Genomic DNA, 25340 nt, shown 5'->3' on the forward strand with positions numbered 1-25340 from the left:
TTGGGTCTCTGAATCTCCTGTCAATAAAGCCAGGAGCAATACCATGGACTCAACCATGTGTCCTGGAATTACATTTACCTGCTCTGGACTGCTCCCATGTTTTCCCAAATCTTTATGAAGGTTCCTAAGATTTATGGGTTTTTAAATTTTACTTTTTTTAACTTCATGCACACCAAGAAGATGTAGGAAAAAATAGTTACGTGACTTGCATGTTATATAATATTTGTTGAAAACCCACCAAGTTCCAGGCTACTGAGGCTAAAGCACTAAATGAAACCAGAAAAAAGAATCCTGCCCTCATGGAACTTAAGTCCTAGTGGAAAAGAAATAGACCAGAAACAAACATAGAAATAAACAAAGCAGGACAAAGTGAAAGAAAATGGCACAAGAGGGGATGCTGTTCCAGGCAGATGGCCAGGAAGCTCTCTGAGGAGATGACGTCAGAAGCAGCAATACCGATGCTGGCTGGCAAAGAGTATCCCAGGCAGCGAGAAGAGCTAGTTAGAGGCGCGGCTGCAGGCGTGTGCTTGGCGTGTTCCGGGAACACAAAGGAGGGCAGCGTGGCTGGAACAAAGTAAGTGAGGGGGCCAGTGACAGGACATGACTTCAGCAAAGTAGCCAGAGGCCTGATCGCTTGGGGCCCTCCAGACCCAGAAGGACTGTGGGTTTGATTTGGCTGTGATGGGGGAGCCCTGGTGTGTGTGTATGGGGGAGGCGGGGGGGTGGGCAGAAGAATGGCATGACCAAATGCACATTCCAAAAGGGCCACTCTAGGACTGTGTGGAGAATGAACTAAAGAAGGGCAAGAGGGAAGGCAGGGAGACCAGGTCAGGAGGCTACTGTGGTCCAGGTAAGACAGACCAGGCAAAATAGACCTTGACCAAGAGGTCAAGGTCGAGGCGACGAGAAGCATTTGGATTCTGAATATACTGTCAGGATAGAGCCACTGAAAATAGGTATGGATTGGACGTTGGATGTGAGAGAAAGAAAAGACTCAAAGATGATAGCATCAAGTTCTTCACATGAGTCTAGTAGTGAGTGGAAATGTCATTTACTGGGGAGAAGAAAGATGAGAGGAGTAATGGGTTTGGGGAAGGGAAATCAAGAGCTTCCTTTTGGATGTGTACTTCTTCTCTTACTGTGGCAAATTATATCTAAAACTTACCACTTAAGCATATTAAAATGTACAATCCAGGGGCATGAAGTACACGCACCACGTTGTGACCGTCACCACCATCCATTTCTGGCAGTGTGGATGACTTTCTAATGGGTAATGTTTCCATTAGCACGAACAGAAGGTTTGCACCCATTCAACACTGCATCCCACCCCCCTCCCACCAGGCTCTGATCATCTCTCTTCTACCTCGTTCCTCGTGGAGGCCAACCGGACGTGGAAGGAAAGATGCCGCAAAGCACATAGACACCGTGGTACGGGGGTGAAAGGGAGAGAAGAGAACTAGAGACATAAATTTGGGAGTCATCAGCATACGGAAGAGTTGGCACAGAACTCCCGTTTGTCGAAATGAATGTTTGACTTAGTCTCTTTCACTGCTGTGCAGCCCGGAAAATGAGTACAGTGCCAGACACAGTGCCTGGCATATAGTAACCCTTCAATAAATATTTGTTGCATCGAGTAACTACACTCTTTGCCCTCGCGTGTGTGAGAACGGCGACTCTTTCAACGAGATTTTTTTCGAAGTACAACCCTTTAAAATAAATAGCTCTATGTCTTAAAAAAAAAAGAAGAAGAAGAAGAAGTCTGAACGAATTTTAAAATACACTGGCACTTCTCTTGCAGTTTTCGGAAATCATGTTTGATTTGTGATTTCTTTGGCTGACGACTGTGCCAAATCCAGTACCATTTGACATCACGCTATGTTACATCAACAGAACGGGAGTGACAAAACCAGATGTGGCGTGTCACAGCGAACGAAGATCAATGAGCTCAAGAAGCAGGAGCCAAAGTCTGGTCTAAAACCAGGCATCCGAAGTGTGTTTCAAAATCACCGACCTCTATTCAAATTATCCGGGTGATGTGTGAAGAAAAATGTGGTTGTGCAAGAAGATAAAATCGTGACTACCAAGAGGAGACTCAGACAGCGATTTATCTTCAGCTGACGAACGTTATCTACACAGAATAACCTTCAAGTGCCAGATCTTGATAATCTCGGTTACCGTGCAGGTGTCTAGGCTCCGCCGAGCCTAAGCGCGCGGCAACCCTTCCGCGTGTCAGTGTGTGCAACACGCAACTAGGGTGTGGGAGATACCGGAATTTATCTTTGGGTAATAACATCGCAAACATCCTCTCTAGCAAGACAGCCACAAGTGCAGAAATTTGGGGATATAAATTTGATTTGAGAAGGCTTCAAAAGCCTCCGCGGTGTATTAACGTTCTCTTAACGCTTGCTTCCCAACGCCTGTAGAGTTAACCATAGGTTATCGATCCACCAGTGCCATGGTTACAGCCTTGGAATTGAAGCTGAATTGGAATGGCCCCTGGCCTCTTCAGTGTCGAGTCGAGGCTCTGAAACTCAAAGCAGAGAGGTACAAGATGGGCAAGTGCTCATCTACCCTAGTGTCAATGTTTTAGTGGGAAACGAAATCTGTTTACAGCAAAATCACTAGCGTTTTCTCTCAGGCATCATACCTTCTCAAATCACAACTGAAGTGTCTGAATTTGGCATTAATAATATTTCAAGAAACCAAACAGCTCCTGGAAGGTATGCGACAATATCCGATTACTTGTGTTGGAACTTAAACTTTGAAAGCGAGGATATGTTTGCTTACTTTGAAAAATGATAGCCTACTTCAGTTTAAAAGGCTGGTTATCCAAATCCAATTTTGTGGGGAAAGATGAATTTATCTCCTTCCTCAAATTTCATCATTGCGTTTGGAACTTCCTTACGAATTCAGAGGAGGAAGAGACCAATATCTATCTATTCCTTCTTCAGAGTGGAAAAACATTCAGGATGGATTTGAAATGCTTTTGTAACCTGGTGCTATGTTGGGTCACCACCTTCTTTCAGATATAAGTGTTCTTGGGTTTCTACCTGTCTTTAGTGATGATGGGAAAAAAAATTTTTCATCACTATTGTACCATGAAAATATTTAAGCACCAAAATAAATGCTTGAATTCCTCAAGTCTGAGTGTTGACAAAATACAAAGGATTTGCATTTCTAACGATAGCCAGTGAAAACAACTAGCATGTCTCTGGTGATGCACCAATAGCATTTTCTAACACACTCCACTGCAAAACTAGGAGTGAGAAATCTTTCCTAACAGAGAGCAAGTTCACTTGCCTTGGGAATTTTGAATGAACCATATATTTGATGCAAAACCTTTCCCCCCACCCAGTAATGTGCCCCATTTTGAAGTTATTATGCCCTATTAGATATGCTGCTGGTGATCACTAGCCACAGAAAATCGGACCTTGAGTTTTTTCTGCTACCGTGGTTTAGTGTATGTCACACTCCATTACTAATTTGTTGACTCTCAGCCATACAGATTATTTTTATTTAGCTAGGTTTCACAGTTTATTACCACTTGCTCAGGGAATAATTAATGAAATAAGGAAGGTCTTAAATATATACAGAGGCCATGAACTCCTCTTCTTCCATTTTATCACTGGGAGTACACAAAAGATACCACAGGGTTCTAGGAAGTCTGAATGGAGACGGTAAAGTATCTACATGGTGGGACAGTCTCCATGAATTGGTCAAACTCTCTCAATTGCACCTTAGCCTCTGAGCATTGAAGCAAGCCTTTGCTATAGATAAGGATGAGCCTACCTCCTTCAAGAAAAATGAGATAGTTTCAACAAGTAGTCTAGTGTACCAAATTTATAGTGTGCCCAAATTGAAATCATGGCCAATAAGATTGAAAAGAAGGTATGTTATGGTTACTGAAGTCTTAACAGCTTGGTAAGGAGAATCAACTTATTTGGGAGGCAACGAGGAGTCAGCGGACAAATAGATGAATGGCTTGGTTGTTGCTTGGTTTTAGTAACTATCATCTCCAATCTCACAGGATGGACTGGAGGGATGAGAGCCTGAGAGTGGGAACAGTAGTATTAAGAGTGAGTGCACACGCGAGAGAAAGAGAGAGAGAGACAGAGAGAGAGAGAGAGAGAGAGAGAGACAGAAAGAGAGACAGAGAGAGAGACAGAAAGAGAGACAGCAGAAAGCACTATGAGTGGGTGTGAAAAAAGAATCATGTGGGAGATGGACCCTACCAGCCTCAATGAGGGCTGGGATGGAAAGTGTACAGGTCACAGGTGACTGGTTTTAATTCATGGACAGGAGAAGAGAGCTGAGTAAGAGGACTGGTATTGATGAGACAGGAATGTGTGAGGCTTTATTCTGGGCAGGTTGAGTTTGAGCAGCCTGTGGAGTATCCTCCCGGAAGTTCAGTTTTGTCTCTGAGGAGAAAAGGCTCACCTCAAAGTCTAGATTACAGAATGGCCGAGATGGAGGTAATACTTAGGACCTGGGAGAGGACAAAAAACCTGGAGTGTAGGGAAGAAGAAAGCCAAGGCTAGAACCTGGTTGGAAGAAACTACAGTGGAGAGTGAGAATACGGAGAAAAAAGAGGAAACCTGAAACTCATAGTGACATCAACACCAGGAAGGAGAGAATTTCAAAACTTGCAAATGATGTGAGTTACTTCCAGAAGAACACGGTGAAACTGCACAGGTTGTGTGAACTAGGGGCTTGGTTTACTTCTGTTAGGTCAGATCAAAAGTGAGTGAGGACTCTGCACAGCAAAGGAAATGGTCAACAAAACGAAAGGGAAAAAATATTTGCAAATCGTCCATCTGATAAGGGACTAATGTTCAAAATATACAAAGAACTCCTGCGTCCGACTTCAGCTCAGGTCACGATCTCGTGGTCCGTGAGTTCGAGCCCCGCGTCGGGCTCTGAGCTGATGGCTCGGAGCCCGGAGCCTGCTTCCGATTCTGTGTCTCCCTCTCTCTCTGCCCCTCCCCCGTTCATGCTCTGTCTCTCTCTGTCTCAAAAATAAATAAATAAATGTAAAAAAAAAAATTCAAAGAACTCCTACAACTCAATAGCAGTAAAACAAGCCCATAAAAAACCGGGCGGAGAATGGGAATAGATGTTTTCCCAAAGACGACACAAAGATGACCAAAAAATATATGGAAAGGTGCTCAAACTCACTCATCATCAGAGAAATGCAAACAAAAACCACAATGCAGTATCGCTTCACGCCTGTTAGAGTGGCTATCATCAAAAAGATAAGAAATACGGCGTTGGCAAGGAGGTGGAGAAAATGGAACCCTCACACCCTGCTGGTGGGAATGTAAGTTGGTGCAGCCATTATGGAACATACTATGGGGGTTCCTCAAAAAATTAAAAATAGGACTATCAAAGGATCCAGCAGTTCCGTTACTGGATATTTACCTGAAGAAAACAAAAACACCAACTTGAAAAGATATATGCATCCCAAGTTCACTGCAGCATTATTTATTAACCAACATAGGGACAAATACACATACACAATGGCATATTATTCAACCATAAAAAAGTAAGAAAATCTTGCCATTTGTGACAACATGGATGGACCTTGAGGACATTATGCTAAGTGAAGTCAGTCAGAGAAAGACAATTGCCATACGACTTCACTTCTATGTGGAATCTGAAAACACCACAAAAGTTAGCTCACAGAGAGAACAGACTGGTGGTTGCGACAGGCTGGGAGTAGGGGGTGAGGCAGATGGGTAAAGGGGGTCAAAAGGTACAAATTTCCGCTTATGAGATAAATAGGCATGGTGATTAGAGTTAATCATACCATACAGTGTATTTGAACGTTACTGACAGCAGATCTTAGAAGTTCTCACTACAAGAAAAACAACCCCACAAAACTATGTACGGTGACAAACATTAACTAGATTTACTGTCATGATGGCTTTGCAAGATGGACAAATATCAAATCATTACATTATACACCTGAAACCAACATCATGTTTTATGCCAATTATAACTCACTGAGAAAAAAAGAAGTAAATGAGGAGAGGGGACAATATCTAGAGGCATAATCTGTGTGGCTTTTTGGAGACCTGGGCAGGTGAAGGAAAGGAGAAGAAAACAGGAGCCCAAGAGGGCACCCTGGGACTCAGGCTTTCAACAGCTAATTAGCAGAATAAGAGGAATAATGCAAGGTCTGCACAAAGTGGAGTGCTTTTGTTGTATCCAACGCACAGTTTAAATACCTGGCCAGACAGGTCAAGGTCAGGTAGGGAGCCCAAGATTCAGTAGGGAGGACATTAAAGCCAGAATGGGAATGATAGCAACCACGAGAAATGAGAGAGAAACCACTCTGGGATTGGGCAAGGAGGAGAAGATGTATATGGTTTTTGTTTTGTTTTCTTTTGGTGGATATGTTGTTTTGAGTGTAGTACAAACATCACGAGTGATAGATTTTACATGGAATTTTTCAGAAAGTGAATTAGGTGCCAAGGCACCAGGCACCCTCCCACTTGGCCACAGTCATCAGGACCTGCTTAGTGATAGGTGCCCCCTTTGGATGCCACAGGGGTTCTTCTGTGCCCTGGTCATCACCACTCCCTGTTGTCTACCCCAACTCACCTAGTTTATATTATCTCCCTGGTCTCCTGAAGCACCAGAATTTGCTGTCCCTGGGCCAGAGGTACCAATTACTCAGTGCGGAGGCAAAACTAGAAAGCTATGAATATGTAACGATTATGATTAGAGGCAATTTCAGAGCCAGATCTCAAAGCCTATCCTTTTCTTCTATAATCCACAGATTTTGAATGTAACCCGAATATTATATCTCTACTAAAATAGAAATACACACGTACAATAAAAATACAGACCCACATTCCCTTATTCACAATTTTGAAATTCAAAGTTTTGTTCACTTTTTTAAATTAACTCAACGTTGCCAAGACCTGACCTGATATCGGATCTTTTTTGTTTTTTTAAGTTTGTTTATTTATTTTGAGAGAGAGCAAGGAGGGGGAAGGACAGCAAGAGGCAGAGAGAATCCCAAACAGGCTCCATGCTGTCAGCACAGAGCCCAATGCAGGGCTCAAATTCATGACCTGAGCCGAAACCAAGAGTCAGATGCTTAATGGAATGAGCCACCCAGGTGTCCCACTAACACGGGATCTTTATAGAGTTAACTTACCCCACTAATATCAACATTCACACATTTCATTGCAGAAATAGTGATGTTATCATTACAGGGTACAAAATGTATGGTCTATGCTTCCCAATACTTGGCTAAAATCCCCCAAATTCTATATTTTGGCACCAAGGGTTTCAGGTCAGGGATCGGGACCCTTACACAATGGCTTTCATGCATCTACGAGCTAAGGAAAAACAAAACTGTACCCTGTTAGAGGAAAAAAAAAAAACACAAAACACCAGAGGATATCTAAAACAGTAAATTCAAAATAACATTCATGTAGACAATTAGCAAGAGCTGGAGGGGGGAGTTCGGTATTTTCAAATAGACAGGTAATGAGAGGAACAAGCCTGCTTGACTTTTCACAACAAATCTTTGCCAGTGGAAAGGAGAGGACGCGAGTTTGTTAAGAGTCCTGTCCTGTCTCTTCCCTCCATCCCCAGACAAACCTCCACCTCCTGTTCTTCACACTGTGAGAAACAGACATGTTAACGCCACAGCGATTTTACAAAGGGAGGTGAGAAGGTGCGATTGTCCTCAAGCCTACTCACTAGAGTAGGATCGGTCATTACTCCGTTTTTGTTCCATAGACTCTCCGGCACGTGGCTTGCTAGCCAGAGAGACTGGCCAAGCCGATCTTCCTAAAAATGGAGGCTTTGCTCCCCTGAGACAAAAACCCATCGGTTTTTGTGTCAGCTCGAAGTCGGGCTCGGCGGGCTTTGGAGCCCACATTACCACGCGTGGGCTTTCTAGACTCCAACATGCCCCCCGAGGCATTTCGGCTGGACTATGACCAGTCAGAGCCAGTGGCCTGATGTGCCATCTATTTTCTCTACTGGAGCGAGGGGGGAGGGAAATCATTAAGAAAAGGAGTCTGATGTTTCCACATCACTCCAGGTTCCCCGATGATCTCCTTTCAGCCAAGTGTAGCCACGCTGTTTGTAGGGATGCGAAGCGCTTCGGCAAACCATCCCGTGCATGTTCCAGCGGCACGCGGTACCTCTCCCTGGAGTGTACGGGATTGAACGGGGCCCGAATACCTGCTTGCTGAGCAGAGAAAAGCGTGTACCTGGTTTTATGCCAACCCCAAGAGCTTACCCACTTGGTATCACAATAGCCTACGATCGCCAAGAAACGGTGATTTTTTTTTTTAAGCCTTTTCTATGAAACCACAGAACGGGCTGGCGATGTTGCTGTTTTCCACTGCACCTGAAGCTATGAAGCCCCTACAAAGGAATTTGGATGAGATTTTTCCTCCCCTCTCTCCTTTTAATCTCTAAGGGATTGCCACTAAACCAGGGCCACTTTGGCAGAGGCGGCTCTGACTGAGCCCTTCTCAAACAGAGCATGGCACTAAAAAAAAAAAAAAAAAAAAAAAAAAAAAAGCCTGCTGCATCAGTATCCCAGAATACTTTTTATTCCCCAGTGCCCATCTGTAAAAGGCAATGCTTGCTTTGTAAAAAACAAGGGGATAAATGTGCTGGCACCGACTTTCAGACTCCACGGCCAGGCCCTGTGGGGTTGGCCACTTTACTGAGATTGTCTCCATCCACACACATCCCCGCCCCCCCCCCCCAACACACATAATGACAGGGAAGCAAAGAATGGGCAAATGGTCAAACAAGGTTTTCATTTTGACCTTAGTTATTATATTCCTGAGACAGAACCAAGAGACAGAACCAAGAATGGAAAACACCTTTCCATTTCTGCACTTGAGGTTTTGTCCGATTTCTCTCTTTCTTATTATTTTTTAAATCTTTTCTTTCAGGCTATATTTAAATTCATTTCCTCTGAAAATGTAAAAGGGCCCGTCTGCATTGAATTCCTGGATAGCGTCTCACTGATGAAAAGTCCAATACGAATATAACATGCTCTTAGCACACTTCCTAGTTAATGTATCTCCGTGGGAATAATTCCCGTATGCTCACCTGCAAATCTGGCCATCTACTTTTAATTTTTTTCAGTCCTTATTCCATATAGCTGACTTCTGCCATAATTTATGTTATAGTGCCATCTTATGGTAGTTTAAGACCACCATTTGCAGAGGGAAAAATGCAGGGCTGTCTCTTCAGTGTTTTAAAGAAAAATATGGATTGAAAAATCATCTTTAATTAATCACACGAGATAAATGTGTCAAAAATGATGGTCCGTAAATAAGAAATCTGTTTCCGTGGGGTCTGCTGAGGGCCAAATGCTACAGAGAATATGTGAGTGGCCACACACACCTTAACGACAACGGATCAATTTTTTTTTTTTTAAAGGCATTTATGTTCTCATTCGGGGACTATTACTGCAGAATCCGACATTTAAGCAGTAGCATTCTTCCTGAATGCCATGACGTATTTGGGAAGAATATCAGAGGGAGAGCCTGGTCTAAGGAAGTGATTTGTGGCCCAGAATTTTCAGCTCTGCGTTCTCAGGATGCATCATGTCTCCCTCCTCATCTCCAGAAAAACCCACAAAACTCTCCTGGGCCCATATCAGCATGACACAAGGAAACTCAACCCCACTTTTAAGCCTGATCATTTGCAAATGTATTTCAGTCCCAGGTTTAATTCGAGAAGATTCCTTGGAGGAGCCTCATTCCGGAAGTCTGCCTGCCAATTTCTGGAGACTCTAAGGCTTGTTTCCTCTCCCTTCTCCAGGTTTCTTTCCACCCACAAAGTTAACGTACATGGTGAATGGGCCTGAATTTAATTCCTTAATCAGAACCTGCCAGTCCGCGGCTGCACTGCCAGTCACTCTCGGAAAGGCACAAGGAAAAACACGATTTCCACTCTAAGTTTGTTGGGGGGTTATGGATCAATGTGTTCACGAGATGGGGATCCGGGGGGATCTGGGGTGAACGCGAGGGTTTTACTCGGGTAAATGCCCTAGTGACAGAACAGTCTAATAGCTACCAGAGTGATCTACTTCTAACTCCCACGTTCAAGAATTCTTTTGTTCGATTTCCATCTCCTTTCCAGACTGCCCCATTATTTCCTCATCACTCCTATAGGATCCAGACGAAGGTGCAAAGCAGGGAGGGCACCCTGCCGTTTTCCATCTATGGAGAACCCCTGTGCTCTTCACGAAGAAGACACAGCACACACAGTGATTCACCATGAAAGAAGAAAGATTAAAATGCATTTAACCAGGTGCAAAACAAGAACGTTGGAACAAAGGCCTTTTTTTTTTTTTTTTTTTTTTTTTTTTCACGAAGGCATGTGAATGTCAAACATTTCCCCGGTTCTTCCTGCCCTGTCACAATGGAACTGCTCCCCTTTAAACGGCACCATTTTCAGTAATTGTAAGGATCACAGTTTCAAATGAAACATTCCTAAGGAGTCATTGCGGGTTTCGAGTACTTGGTTTCTGCTTCCCCTATTTTGTCATCTACCCCCCATTCCTCTGCGACCGCCCCCAGCCTGTTTTGCTTATGAACTTACCTTTGCTGACCCTTCTCCCCTCTCCTCTTGGGGGCTGTTCCTGCTTCACTCCCTGCACTTGAAATGTTCTCTCTTCAACTGTCATCCTCAGATCAGCAGGGACACGCCTGGTGCCCACATTTTCCCCATCTTTTGTTAAGTGTGTGTTTGTGTGTCTGTTATTGTTTTCTCCCCCCCACACCCCCCCCCTTTAATCGAAAGTACATGATCAGAGACTCCAACACGCTCAGCTGAGATTCTGAACGGACTGTACCCATTAGGAATTCTTAAAGTGCAGACCGACTCTACAAAATCTGACTCCTTACAGATGCAAAAGCGACATCCTGACTTGCCTCACCCCCACCCCACCTCCCAACACGTATGGTTTTTCATTGCTGTTCCAATTTAAATTTCTCAGTTTACCAGTCAAAGAGATGATTTTTCTAATATCCATCCTGCAAACTCCATCTGGGATTCCCCCAAACAAGCTGTGTTCTTCTGACTCTCACAGACATCAATTATAATAAGTCTGTAATAGGAGCAGGGGCGAGGTCAGGCCTTCTTGATCCTGAACCATGGAGAGTCTTAATGCCTGCAAACATGCAGGGTAAGTGAACAGGGAGGAGGAAATACATGCCTTCCTGCAAATGTTTTCCCCCCCATCGAGCCTGCTGATCCTGTGCAAGTTACCTTGGAGAAGCCCAAGCTATAGTCCCCCAAAACCGGAAGTGAGGAGCATCTAGTATGATCACAATTATCCTACGATGTTCATGTGTCGCAAGATATCGCTACCCTTCCAAGCTTTCGGCCTAATGTCTCGTGTGAACAGAGAACCAGATGGGAGTTTTGGGGGCTAAAATGGATACACCAATTATTTATAGATTCGGACTAAAAATCACGTGAACTGCCTTCTGTGGAGTTCCATTTTCCGAGAACAGACTTGAAATAGACATAGTTGTGGAAAGTCTCAGAAACATTTAGAATAATCCTAAACATGATATTGCAAGTAGGGAATGGTGGAGTTAAGCCTAAAGAATTTTAGAAGCCCCTTCATAAAGAAGGACATTGTTTTAGAACTAGATTCGGTAAATCTCTAGATTGAGACCGGGCGGTTCAACTTTATCGCCTATTGGTTTTAGCAGTACTGCCCCCAACCATTTCTCCCAGTTGAGAAAAGCCTCTAAAATTAGACACGGCCACTTGTGTAGCTAGGTGCCCCCAGCTTTGGAGGTCAAGGAGATGGTTCCTGGTACCTTACACCTGATGGGCACTCAATCAACATTTACTGGAAGGATAAAAGAGTAAAAAGAATTTCTTTGATTAGTACTAAATATATGATGGTATATAATTTCATGAAGTTTCCTTAAGTTCTCCATTTCTTTATGTTAACTGTGGCACATGTAAGGTATTTTTTTTTTTTTTTCTTGTTTGGGAGAGCAGAGGAGCATGGAAAGGATTCTTTTGTGCGAGGTACTGTCCTAAATACATTACTGTATCACGTTATTTCTACCTCATGACAACCTCTAGTCTTTCACATCTTACAATAGAATAAAAACTTGCCTGAGCTTAACCAGCTTGTCCAGGGTCATCTGGCCAACCAGCTTCAGAACCCAGGCACCACCTGCTCCCAAACACAGCCTGTTCTGCTGTGATTCAAAATTGAGAAATGCTGCCTTTTAACTTTATTCATAAATCTAAAACTCAACATGGAGACATTTCTGGAGAATGGCTAAGGCCATTCAAATTTTTTAGGGATGCTTACATTTTCACAGCCAAAGAACCATTTAGGCAATCAGCAAGAGTTTTAGGGGTTTTTTTTTGTCTGTTTGTTTTTTATTTTTTTAAATTTCTTTAATAACAGAGGCTCCCGGAAGACACGAACAAGGGTCACACGCCTAGCTCCAAATTACTCTCTAGGCTCTCCTATTCGTAGACTCCTTTGGTGTATAAACTACCGAAAAAGCATAAACTAAAAGGAAAATTTAGAAACGAACTTGTATCTGGTGACATCAATCCTTGAGTTATGGTGTGAATTCTCACATAAGCTATTTGGACTGATTTAATTTTTACTGATATCCCTTTGAACATACATAATATCATTCAACATTTTAGAAATGAACAACTTTAATTACCATTTACTTTCTACTTGAAAAAAGTCATCCTAAGAAAGTGGAGATTCTGGTGCGCTATCAGACTTGCTCGGAATCAAAGCAAACTTCCCCGTCTTCCTGGTTAACTCTAACGCCCAGGGAAAAAAAGTCCTCTGATGTTTTCTCAGGTGAAAAGGAAGTGGTATTCCAGGTCACCCGCCCCCACCTCCCTTGCTTGTGTTAACTGGGCCACGAGCAAGAATCTTGAGAAATGATACAACTCTGTGCCCTCTGCTCCATGTGGCTTCAATAATGTCAGCCGGAGGGGCGCCTGGGTGGCTCAGTCGGTTAAGCGTCTGACTTCAGCTCAGGTCAGATCTCGTGGCTCATGAGTTAGAGCCCTGTGTCAGGCTCTGTGCTGACAGCGTAGGGCTTGGAGCCTGCTTCAGATTCTGTCTCCTTCTCTCTGCTCCTCCCCCACTCACCCTCTGTCTCTCTCTCAAAAATAAATAAACATTAAATAATAATAATAATAATAATAATCAAGCATGCATTGAGTTATCAATATTCAATTGGTATGGGGGACATTTCCAAGTGAATCACTTAAAATTAAAGAGGCCCCTGTTCTTACCATGCCTGGAAAACTGCAAATGTGGAAACAGGTTTTGCCCCTTAGTTTTAAATCCCCTTGTTCCACAATTAATTTTCCCACTGTCATGGCATGGACTGTCATGGGATCATATGATTGTATGTGTGTGTGCGTGTGTGAGTGTGTGTGCGTGTGTGTTTTCTCTGCGTGTTCTTTGTACTTCGGCTGAACACCACCTTAGATCATCCTCGACAAGGGAGTAAAGGTTATCATTAGCATGTTGAATAATGGATGGCGTCCATTGTATTTTCTTGTTTAGGAAAATAAATCATCCTGAAAACGTTTATTATGTTCTATGTAAAATGGAAGCACATCAGCACTTGTTATGTTTTCCTTCTCCTGAGTGGGTTTGGCAGGGCGCCTTAGGCTGGAAAGAACAGCCAGGGGTTGCCAAGCAAGGGCTGGCTTGATTCCGTGCCATTCCTCTAGGGGATGTAAACATCCTGCCCTGGAACCCTTCACCAACCTGTAGCTAGAAAACTCCCGTGTGCAGAGGTGCAGCCGGGAGAGCTGGAAACCATGAGTCACAGTGGCAAGCAGGCCCTGCTGGGTGAGGAGGAGGTCAGAGGTGTAAGCTTCATCCACCCTCCCCTAGTCCCCAGTAGGAAGACAGCCCTGGATGTACTGGGGACACATACAGGAGTTAAGTGTGGACAAAGGACAAAGAAGATCAAGATTTCCCTTCACGTGCCATCATCTCATGTCCTACTGAGTGGGGGCTGCTCAAGGGGTAAGACCACAGGCATGTGAGAAAGACACCCCTGAGCTGCCCCTCACCGTGTGTGTGGTTTGGGGCAGCCTGCTTCCTCCAATTCTCTGTATTTTTATGGGCCTGGTGGGGACAGACCGGTTACAGGGACTGAAATCCCTTCATACAGACGGCCAGGCGCTGTTACCTTGAGGCCCCACAGCACATACCCTCCCAGTATCCTGGATGAACTAGAGCCCCCACCCTGCCCGGGAACCACCCCGCCCACTATGGGCCACTTTGCAGTCCTGAACTAAAGGGAGATGCGGGTACAGAAGAGCCTCTAGGGCCCGGCCACTAGCGAGGAACGGTTTGCACTCACCCACTGGTACCCACGTCATATCTAGGGACAGGGGTGCATTCTACAGAGCCTATCACATGATAAGCCCCAAACAGATGATAGTTATGCCCATTATACAGATGGGGAAAACGAGGTTAAACAAGGCTAAATACCCATGCTAAGGAACCAGGATATGAATCCAGGATCGTATTGTATCATATCATAGATTCTCAACTCTGTCAACCCTGAGGCACCAATGGGAGAATCCTAACAGCTTTTTTTTATTTTCTATTAAAAAAAATTTTTTTTAACGTTAATTTGTTTTTGACACAGAGAGAGAAAGAGCATGGACAGGGGAAGAGCAGAGAGATAGGGAGACACAGAATCTGAAGCAGGTTCCAGGCTCCAAGCTGTCAGCACAGAGCCCGACGCTCAGCGCAAACCCTCCAACTGCTAGATCGTGACCTGAGCCGAAGTCGGACGCTCAACCGACTGAGCCAACCAACAGCTTATTTAAAGATAGCATCAAAGCATGTCCCTCCTAAAGAAACCACTGCATCAGCTAGATTTATTTTATTTTATAATTTTTTAAATGTTTATTCTTCTGAGAGAGAGAGACAGAGCATGAGTGGGGAAGGGGCAGAGAGAGAGGGAGACACAGAATCAGAAGCAGGCTCCAGGCTCTGAGCCGTCAGCACAGACAGAGCCGGATACGGGGCTCGAACTCATAGACCGCGAGACCATGACTTGAGCGGAAGTGTGACACTTAACTGACTGAGCCACCCAGGCACCCCAACATCAGCTAGATTTTAGATGCCCAGCCTCATCTTGAATGTCACCCCTGAGGATTTGTTAAAAGGCAAGAGTACACTCAGTCACGAGGACAACGTTTTAGTTATGTTATCAGACTTATTACAGGGCAACTGCTTTTCTCAAGACTGGAAAAAAGTGGTCTCGGCTACAGAACGGAGCTGGACAGGTACACAGCTAGTCTTCTCCACCACAAGTAGACAAGGTGCTCTCCTTATGTTTGGGTACTCTGAATAAGTACCGAGTTGTACCTTTGTGGTTCTCTGTGTTCTCGGAGGGTACGGGGAGGACACGTACACAAAGCTTCTACACGTGATTTCATATAGTCAATAAAATTATTACTTTAAAAGCTTTCATCAAGGTAGAACATGGTCAAGATGGATTAAAAACAAAAATGGCTCCGCGAGTGGACATGTGATCCTCAAACAGTGGTTACAACATGGATCCTGTATTTGCTTTCTTCTAATTCTTTAATCTGTTTCTCTATCAGCTGTTAGCACTTGAGTATGAAATAGTCACCTGGGGACGAGAGAGTGCTTCTATGGGAAGGTGGTCAAGTTTTGTTAAGAGCGAAGGAAAGAAATAGGAACAATTTTAGGGGGAGGCCGGAGTGGGGATGATTCCAGAAAAGTAAGCTAAGATTTTCCTATTCAACATGTGGTTCATGGGCCAACATCAGCATCCCCTGGGAGCCCGTCAGAAATCAGAGCCTGAGACCCACCCTGTCTGACGGATCATACTCTATATTTTAATGGGATACCCAGACGATTCGTATGCACAACGCCGTTGGAGAGGCTCTGCTGCTGGGGGGCCCAGCCTGTGCTCACACGTGGTGGATGAGAGCCGGTGGGGGTTGGTGCCGAGCAGAAAATGAACTTGGAAGAGATGGGAAGGTGCCCGAGTGAGCGCTCGCCTAAGAGGTTAGCCTGTCTGAATCGGCTGGAGGGGGGAAAAAAACTCTGTTCTCAGATGATGAGCAGGCTGTGGCTGCAGTTGCACACAGCGTGATGGCCATCTGTGTATAAAAAGAAAAGCAACACTGTGCAGGAGTGCAGGATTGCCACAGAGGCTAAGCACGGCCAGGTGTTTAAGCAGGAAAGCCAGTCTTAAAGATCAAAGGCAAGTCGATTGTAAAAGAGAACATCTTGCCCACCAAACCCAGGCCCTCCGAATGGAGAGAGGGCGACGTCTGAATAGACCAGATGTTAGCAGACGAGGGATCCTGAGAGCCTAGAATAAACTCGCTTAAATAGCTCTGTGGCATCAAAACCTCATTATCTGCCAGGCCCACCGCTAAATACAAACACAGGTTCCAAAGCAGATGTGAGAGCGGTCCTTCGAGGCACCCGGCTGAGGCAGTAGGAATTTTCTGTCCCTGTGGTAAATGGGCAGCAATTAATTATGGGACAGACGCTGAAGCCTGAAGACTAAGTTCTCCACTGCGGATGACAAGGGAGTGGAGTTTTTGGAAAGAGCTGCGTGAGCACTCTGCGGTCACCAGCCCGGGGTCATGACAGGTGTTGTCTCCCGCAGGCCCCAGATGGGCGGCCAAGTTATTTTGGGACCGCAGGACGGGTGGCTCTGGCTCGGAAGCTCCCACCCTCTTGTGCCTATACTTCAGTCCCAGCACTGCCACACTGTCACCCTGCCAGCGAGCCGGTGGGACCGTGGGGGACGGGCAGGGACACGGGCATTTCATCAACTTGTGAGTTTCCCACAAGTACAAGCTGGTCTCCCCTTAATTGCCCCCAGAGAGATTTTCATAAATACATTTAAATATAGTAATTATTATTGTTATTTTACTTTGTTCTTCTAGATGGCACCTTTCCTTCAAACAGCTCAAAGAACTATTCTGAAATTATCCAATTAATCTTTGCAAAATTCCTGTGAAGACGGTGGGTGGCAGTTTCTCTGCATTTCTCGAGGAGAGAGGAGAAGCAGAGAGAGGTTCAAGGGCCTGGAGGAATACGGGGACGGCGCAGAAATGGAAACGGGTCTCCCAATCCCAGTCTCCGAGACAGTCCTCCCCTGCCAAATTCAGTGCCCTCTGAAGCGCCCAACTGCCTAGGCCAGGGCCCTCCAAGACTTTGGCCTCTCCGGGCCTCAGTTTCCCCATCTGTCAAATGCCTCAGAGCGACACGTCAGTGAAATATGGCGTAGTGAGCCTTCATTACACCCTCCTTCATGGAGTAGCACAGCCTCTGGAATCCAGCCCCAGGGGGCTTGTTGGCAGTGGTATTCACAAGGCAGTTTTGTGGATGGCCGTGTAAATGGCATATTTAGGCACCAAATGAACTGAGAGGGTCCAAGACTGGGCTTGGGAGGCAGACGGCTTGGTTCATATCTTGGCTCCAACACTTGCTAAATCCTCGGACTTTGGGCAGGTCACTTAACCACACTGAATGGAGTGGCGATTCAATTAAGATGATGCCCTCGAGGGTCCAGCAAAAGCAAGAGCTCAGTGAGTATGCAGAGGCGGTTTTAGAGGACGAGTCTGCTGTCAGACTGTGCATTTCACTCCTGGCCCCCCACTTTCCAGCTCAGCGACCTTGGCCATGTCACTTCATCCCACCTGGAGAAGGTAGGTTCTCGAGAGAATTAAGTAAGTTCATACACATAATTTATAACAGAACCGGGCATAGAATCTGTACTTGATAAATGTTATTTTAATTGTGTTACAATTATGGCTTCATTTTGGGCTTCTATTTTGTCTGTAGAACCATGAACACTGGCCTCCACGCGTGTGGAAGGGGATTATAATGTGAGGGTGATGTGGAAGGAAATTCGTTCGGTGTCAGGCCACCGTCCTCCAGTCAGCTGGAAGAAGCGTCTCTAAGCTGGGAAGCACTCCCTCTGGAATCGGATGGGCCTTAGGTCTGCCACTCACTGGCTAAGCGATGCTCAGTAATTCTGCCATTTTTGCTCAGTCAACTCATCTGGAGAATAATGGTAAGAGCTGAACAACAAGCGGAACAGGGGACTTGAGCTAAGGTACACACATGTGTTCGGTACATTCGTAAATACTACACCTATTTAAGGGGCTATTTATTCAGAAGCACACACTTTAAAAAACACATTAGCATCTGGGGCGCCTGGGTGGTTCCGTCGGTCAAGCGTCCGACTTCGGCTCAGGTCATGATCTTGCCATTCCCAGGTTCGAGCCCCGCTTCAGGTTCTGTACTGATAGCTCAGAACCTGGAGCCTGTTTCGGATTCTGTGTCTCCCTCTCTCTCTCCGACTCTCCCCTGCAAGCACTCAGTCTCTCTCTCTCTCTCTCTCAAAAATAAATAAACATTTTTTAAAAATTAAAAAAAAAAACACATTAACATCTGAATCTTCATTTGGACAAGGGCAAATGAAACCATTTTTTTCTGTATGTACGTCTGTTTTCCATTCCTTTGGGCGGGGGAGGGGGGGGAAGAAAAAAAAAATCAATGAAAAAGTTCTTGTCGCAGGTAGGACAAGAATAAAGATGGCTTCATTTCCGGTGGTGCCAGCACCCTGGATACGCCGCCCGCTGCTATAAAAGCAAACACACCATCCTTCCACCCACCCGGGAGACACAAAGTAACTGCATTTCTCTTTGCCGAGTTCCTGTGGGTACTTCAAAGCCTGGAGACTTTGCAGATGTCTTGGTGGTGATTTCCCTTTAGCAAACACATGGGAAATACTTCAGTAAGAGACAGACTGGCTCCACAAAAGAAAATTGGGGGTCAGAAAGAGAGGGAAGACGGCTTGCAGGCTGAGCCTGATGAACACAGTTGCTGGATGTTCCTTACTCAGACGGATGGCACGCACTTGCACCTGGGCTCTATCCCTTCAGTTTCACCTTAACACTTACAGCGAGGAGGCATTTCTTAGGTACTAATCCATGAAACATCAAAACCGAACTTGACTAGAAGGAATTCTAGCAAATGCCTCACTAGTGCCAATACCCTCCCCACACCCCCCACCCCGAGCGGAAGGTGGGAACAGGAGGCCCTCCTACTTTGGAGGAGCAGGGGCAACAGGCAGAGGATGGGTCTAATGGCTCTTTGTGTGATTTCCAAGTTTGTGTTTTGTTTGCATTTTTGAGTCTCCCAAAGCAAATTTCCCTTACCATGCAGTCAGGGGCATTTTGACTTAGAGGAGCTCTAAAGCTCTAAGCCACAAAGTACATCTTTACATAGAGCAAAGTTCTTTGGGGGATTAAAATAGGCGTTTTGATTCGAGAAGCAGTTCATTCTTTAAAAGTAAGAATTAGTTACAAACCTATTATGTTGTCTACGATCTAGATAAGGAGTGTGAAGAGTCTGCACAGCCAGGGGCACCTGGTTCAGTCGGTTAAGCGTCCGACTTCGGCTCAGGTCATGATCTCACGGTCCGTGCGTTCGAGCCCCGTGTCAGGCTCTGTGCGGACAGCTCAGAGCCTGGAGCCTGCTTCAAATTCTGTATCTCCCTCTCTCTCTCTGCCCCTCCCCCCCCCCGCCCTTTCTCTCTCTCTCAAAAGGAAATAAACATTAAAGTGACTGCTCCCACACTATCCAGTAGGGCCTGGACGGTTTTCCACTTGGGGGGATGGTCCTGGGCTGTCTGTGCCCAGTGCACTCGGTAGGATGCTCTGCAAGGCAGTGGCCCAGATTTGGAGGCGATGACTAAAGCCACATGGTCAAAGTGAAGCACCCTCATCCACTGGGTCACCAGACACACATGGCCAACCAGGCCCTCACCTGGGAGACACCCTGCCTGCCCACCATTCCTCCCTGGTTGATTTATACACCAAAGAGCCTTTGCATGCTTGCTATCAGTCAGGCGTGTCACATGAAGTGTCAATCATGGTGTCTGTCCTCACCAGCTCTAGTGGGAAGGACAGACAGGCTGTCACAACCCAGTGTGTTACTGCCACACTTGGGCAGGTTCAGGCCCCAAGAGAGAACAGAGGAGGGCACTCTCAGGTGGGGAGAGGCAAGGACAGGTGGACTGCAATGGCACCCTGGGGAGGTCACTCACCTCCAGGGAGGAGCAGGGAGGAGGGATAATGGCAGTGAATGGAGGAAAGACTGGAGACTTAGCTCCGAGCAGTCTAGTCAAGGCATCGGGGCATCATCCACGGGGGGAACCACAGTATGACTATTGGCTTCTGAGCGTTTTCCAAGGCAACACGTATAGAACCTGACTACATACAAAGCTTAGGACACTACACAAAATGACAACAGTGCCAATATCACTTCCAGTCTCCGGCTGAAAAAACCGCACAACGGCAGTGAGGTACTTCACCTTAGGTCATCCAGCTACTGGGACGCGACGCCATAGTGGAGGTTCCTGAGTTTGTCAGTCCGTGTCAACGTCCCCCTTTTCTGGGGCCCATCTCCATGGTTTCACTCAAACTGCAGGGATGGGTAGATGACTTAGGCCTGGCCTGGCAGGGCACTCGCATCCCTGGGCCACCATCACTGGCTCAGGAATAAGAATGAGAGCCAGTTAGACCCAATGGTGTACAATGTTGGGACTTCCTGGGAATTCTGAGAGGTGGAGGAAGAGAGAGGCCCAGTCTTCCTCCGAAAACTGGGCGGATGCAGGTTGAGAGCTGGGGAATGAAGACAGCACAGAGAGAACCACGAGATTAGGTCTGCTGGATCACACTCCGCTTGAAGCCACCATACTCCACGACTCTTCAGTCAGGTGAGTCACCACATTCTCACTTGGTTTTTCTGTCACGTGCAATGAAATAGCCCTAAGGCAAGAGCACCTGTGGGGCCCGTCTTACTGGACCCCTAATGTTATATGCTGCTGACATTGCTTTGGTGTTTGTCTAATCTCCTAAGACACGTAAACAAAATTATCTCACTGACACCCTGGATCATGGAATAAACTGAGCTATGAAAATAAAGGCGGAGTAGAGTCCGGGGAAGCATTATTCAAACAACCGTAAAATTATTGTCGCACACGAAAAGGAAACTGGACGTAGAGTTAGGGGAACTGAGATCTTGCACCACAGCTCACCAGCTCCGTGACCTTGGGCGAGGAACCTTTGCCCTCTGAGCATCAAAGCCCTGAAATAAGGGAGCATCACCAGATGGGGGCCCAACTCAGGTTGGTGAGTGCTTCTTAGGCTGCTTTTGAACCCTCAACAGATGACTCACGCAGATTTAGGGTGTCCATTCATATCCAAACATAGATGGAGGTTTATCTTAAAGTTCACACCTGTTGCTTCTGGCGGGTGCAGCTGAGAAAGACTCAGCATTGGGCCGTGTGTTTGGGAAAGTGGATTATGTAACTGACCCACCCCAGAGAATCTCGCTTGTCCTGGGTCTTGGAAACCTCAAACGTCAGCCCTGGGAGAGGGTTTCCAGTCTGGCTGGAGTCTTGCACTCAAGACACGGGAATATCTCACGACCTAGCCAACTGAAAGAGAGGACTCTCCTACTTTGCTCTGGGCCGTCATGGAACCTCAGTCTAGCAAACCCTTAACGACGAGTCCCCGAGGTGCAGCTGGTCTCATTGTTTGACGACCCCAGCCAGTGACCTGGAAGGTGGCCCACAGGGTTCAGTAAACACCACACTGGCTGCTTATAAAGGTTGACACTGGCAGGTGGCACATAGGTAGTGCAGTGGGTAGTGATGTCCAAAGGATCTGATGGGCCGGGTGCTTTATTTACCTACTCTGCCAAAAATAAACCTTAGAATTTTTACAACTTTGAAAGACATAGACACTTTTCACTTTTCTTCATACAATGAAGACAGCATCTACGAGAATTGGAGGTAAGAAGCCTGTCACTATAACAGACTTCTATTAGCTCTCCCTTTTAAAACCTCTATTATGTCACAGATAAACACACTTTGTTCTCCAACAATTCAATCTACAAACTAATTACGTGTTTTTGCCTGCACCACGTGAGATGTGCATTCTGTGTTGTAAAAAGGAAACATACAACTGGATGTGTGAACCGGCTATGGAGATTGGTTAGAACAACGTAAGGTAGCAGCAGCAGTCACTGACCCCTCTTTCAAGGCAGAAATTATCTCCCCTGCCAGCTAACACCAGGGAACACGCTCCCTTTAAGTCCTAACAAAACTCCGACCTCTCCTGCCTTAGGTCTTACTTGAGTGACATCCTAGGACTACCCTCTCAGAGAGTTCCACGTGAACCAAGAGCCATAACAGACGTTTTTAGCGGAACGAAAAAGAGCAAGGCAACTCCCATTTTTACGCTCCTGGAATGTGACACATAACTCAAATGCTAGCAAAACGTCCAGTAGAAAAATATTAACAGTGCCCAACTCTGGTCACGGTGGCGACAATTCAGCTACATAAACGCAAGAGGCCTAAACCATTCTTGAGAACGAGATATAACACTGACAAGAAAAATCATTAGATTTAAAACCACAAACCTTCATGGAAGTTTCTCCAGGACCAACAATCTCTGTGTCTCGGTGTGAAAATAATACAAATGTGTTGATCGAGGTGAGTGCTACGTAGTTACCTAGCGGGGCATGTCCGAACTCTAGAAAGTCAGTGGGAGCTCCGGTGAGCTCAGACCTCAGCTCCAGGGGCGGAGTTAACAAAGCATCCTGGCTATGTTTCCTTTAAAGAATCTCCCAACGTGGGAGGGGACAGGTGATGCTGATAAGTGACTTAAGTAGCGCCCCCTGAGTAAGGCCAGGCTTCTTCACAAGGCTGATTCTTCCACAGTCTCCCCTTTTTCCTATTGTCTCCTCACTGGCTGGATATCTCTCGTGCGGCATCCCTCTCAGGCCTGCCCTGGCCCTGAGCAACCCCACTTTCTCGTCTATCTTCAAGCCTTCACGAACACCGTGATTTCCCACTGGTATCATTTCAGTATAAAAGAAGTTTTCAGTGACAGTGGTGGGAGGGGGTGGGAGGGGGTGGGGGGGAGGGAGATGATTTGGAGGGGATGGGCTGGCTATCAATGTTTGCATTTGTTAAAATAAGTATCACTTCTATCCTGAAAAAAAGGAGTTTCAGAGACACAAAACGCTTCTACACTCTACTTTAGAATGTGTGTTTTTGTTTTTTTTCAAGAGTCATGCCCCGCGAAGGGCTTGAACTCAAGACCCTGAGATGAAGATCTGAACTGAGATCAAGAGTCAGACACTTAACTGATTCAGCCACCCAGGCGTCCCTAGAAAGTTATTTTTTTTGTTTGTTTATTTTTGAGAGAGAAAGAGAGAGAGAGAGAGAGCAGGGAGGGGCACAGAGAGAAGGAGACACAGAATCCGAAGCAGGCTCCAGGCTCTGAGCTGTCAGCACAGAGTCCGACGCGGGACTCAAACCCACAAACCGCGAGATCATGACCCATGCTGAAGTTGGACACTTAACCGACTGAGCCACCCAGGTGCCCCCTCTTTTTTTAATGTATTCATTTTTGAGAGAGAGAGAGAGAATGTGATTTTAAAACAACCTGCTGTGTATCTAAGAAAAAAAAAACACACAACACAACTAGGCTTACCTTGACCAGAATACTATGATATTAGTATGACTACCCAGACCTACACATGGACAGAACCTAGCGGCTACAAAGGGCCTTAACACATATTCTCTCATTTCATCTTCCTACCCGGTGGCGGGAGCATTCACTCTGCCACCCAGATGAAGAAACTGGAGTTCAGGAAAGTCAGGCAGCCGCGTGCAAGGTCAGGAAAGCAGCGGGCTGGCATGGAGGGTGGTGGGAGCTAGGCTTCTCACGCAAATGGCAGTGCTCTTTCCAACCACCAAAACAGCTCCCCAGCCCCCCTAAAAGCCTTCTCTGATGGGCTTGTGGCAATGAGGCTCCTTATTCAACAAGCAGCAGAGCGTCCGTGTGAAAGACCCACGTGAGGTGGGTGTGTTAGGCCTGGGAGCTCCTGAGTTAGTGGCACACTCACAAATGAACATGTAGGCCAATGTGCCAAGTGCCACAGAGGGGCTGAGAGAACATGTGAGGGCCTCCAATGTTGCAAGAAGGAGGGCTCCTCTCTGGCTGGAAAGCTCAGGACTGGCTTCCTGGAGGAGGGGGCCTTGGCAGAGGCTCAGAGACTGGGGAGGGGTGAGCAGGAAGGGATGGAGGCGGGAGGCTGGGGGCACGAGGGGCGTGGCTGGCCGCAGCTTGGTGCACACACATGTCAGAGAGCAGTGGGGTCAGCACTGGAGACCGCGCAAGGCGGGGGTGGGGGTGTGTGGGGGCAGAACCATGGTATACTTTGCTCATGGCTGGAATCTAAACTACAGCTTTAAATTATTAAGGGTCCTGGAATGCCACAAACTTCTGAAAACTGCCTGTCAGGATCACACAGATACTTGGAGGAAAGATCTTCAAACCAAGTGTCAGAAATGAGAGATGAGCTAGTGTGACCCCACTTCACCGCGCACATGTTATCAACCCTTAGTCACCGGATGGTGGTGGTGCGGCTGCGTGGAAGGAGATCCTACAAATAAAATAGGAAATATGTGGATGTGTGTGTTTTGACTCCATATTAAAGGAAAAAAAAAAAAAACCCTTTGCGTTCTTCTTTCCAAAATTGTGATATAAAGGTATGAACCTTTCATTTTTTGAAGTCTTTTTGGGAAAGGCGTAAAGCACGCCCAGGACAGTCAGGGGACCATATTTTGTGCAACAGCAATTCTTCTAAATATAGAACGCACAGCGATCACAAGAGGGATGCGAGCGGTGTCCTTGGATGCTCCGCAGAACAGGCGGATGACAAAGCTGCTAAGAAGGTTTACATCGAAATCCTGCGCTCCCCGATTTAGCAGAAGGCTTATTTCGCTCTCTCGCATGAGTGGGTTGCCGGAGCAGACCCACGGCAGTTGCATTTTGAATCCATTCTTTGCCTCGTCCCAGGCCTGCCTTAAAGGTACACACTTCCCACGGCGCCTCTGTGGCTCAGGTGGTGAAGCGTCTGACTTCAGCGCAGGTCATGATCTCACGCTTCGTGGGTTCGAGTCGCGCATAAGGCTCTGTGCTGACAGCTCGGAGCCTGGAGCCTGCTTCGGATTCTGTGTCTCCCTCTCTCTCTGCCCCTCCCCCGCTCACGCTCTGTCTCTCCCTCTCAAAGATAAATAAACATTTAAAAAAATCCAAAAAAAAAAAAAAAAAAAAGGGTATCCAATTCCCCCAGAACTGGGAATTTGCTTTTTAACCAGGGACAAGTAAATTTCCTCACCCAAACTCCACCTATCCCTAACGGTTGCCAGATATCACAGGCTGATTCC

At 46.1% G+C, this 25340-nt stretch overlaps 1 protein-coding gene across 2 annotated transcripts in view; it reads right to left on the reverse strand.

Annotated features, from left to right (window-relative positions):
- EIF4E3 (eukaryotic translation initiation factor 4E family member 3) overlaps nucleotides 1–25340 on the reverse strand; it is a 225169-nt gene that overhangs the window by 149732 nt on the left and 50097 nt on the right. The gene's annotated exons all lie outside the window — the stretch shown is intronic.

This window comes from Leopardus geoffroyi, chromosome A2 (genome assembly GCF_018350155.1).
Source record: "Leopardus geoffroyi isolate Oge1 chromosome A2, O.geoffroyi_Oge1_pat1.0, whole genome shotgun sequence".
NCBI classification, from domain to species: domain Eukaryota; kingdom Metazoa; phylum Chordata; class Mammalia; order Carnivora; family Felidae; genus Leopardus; species Leopardus geoffroyi.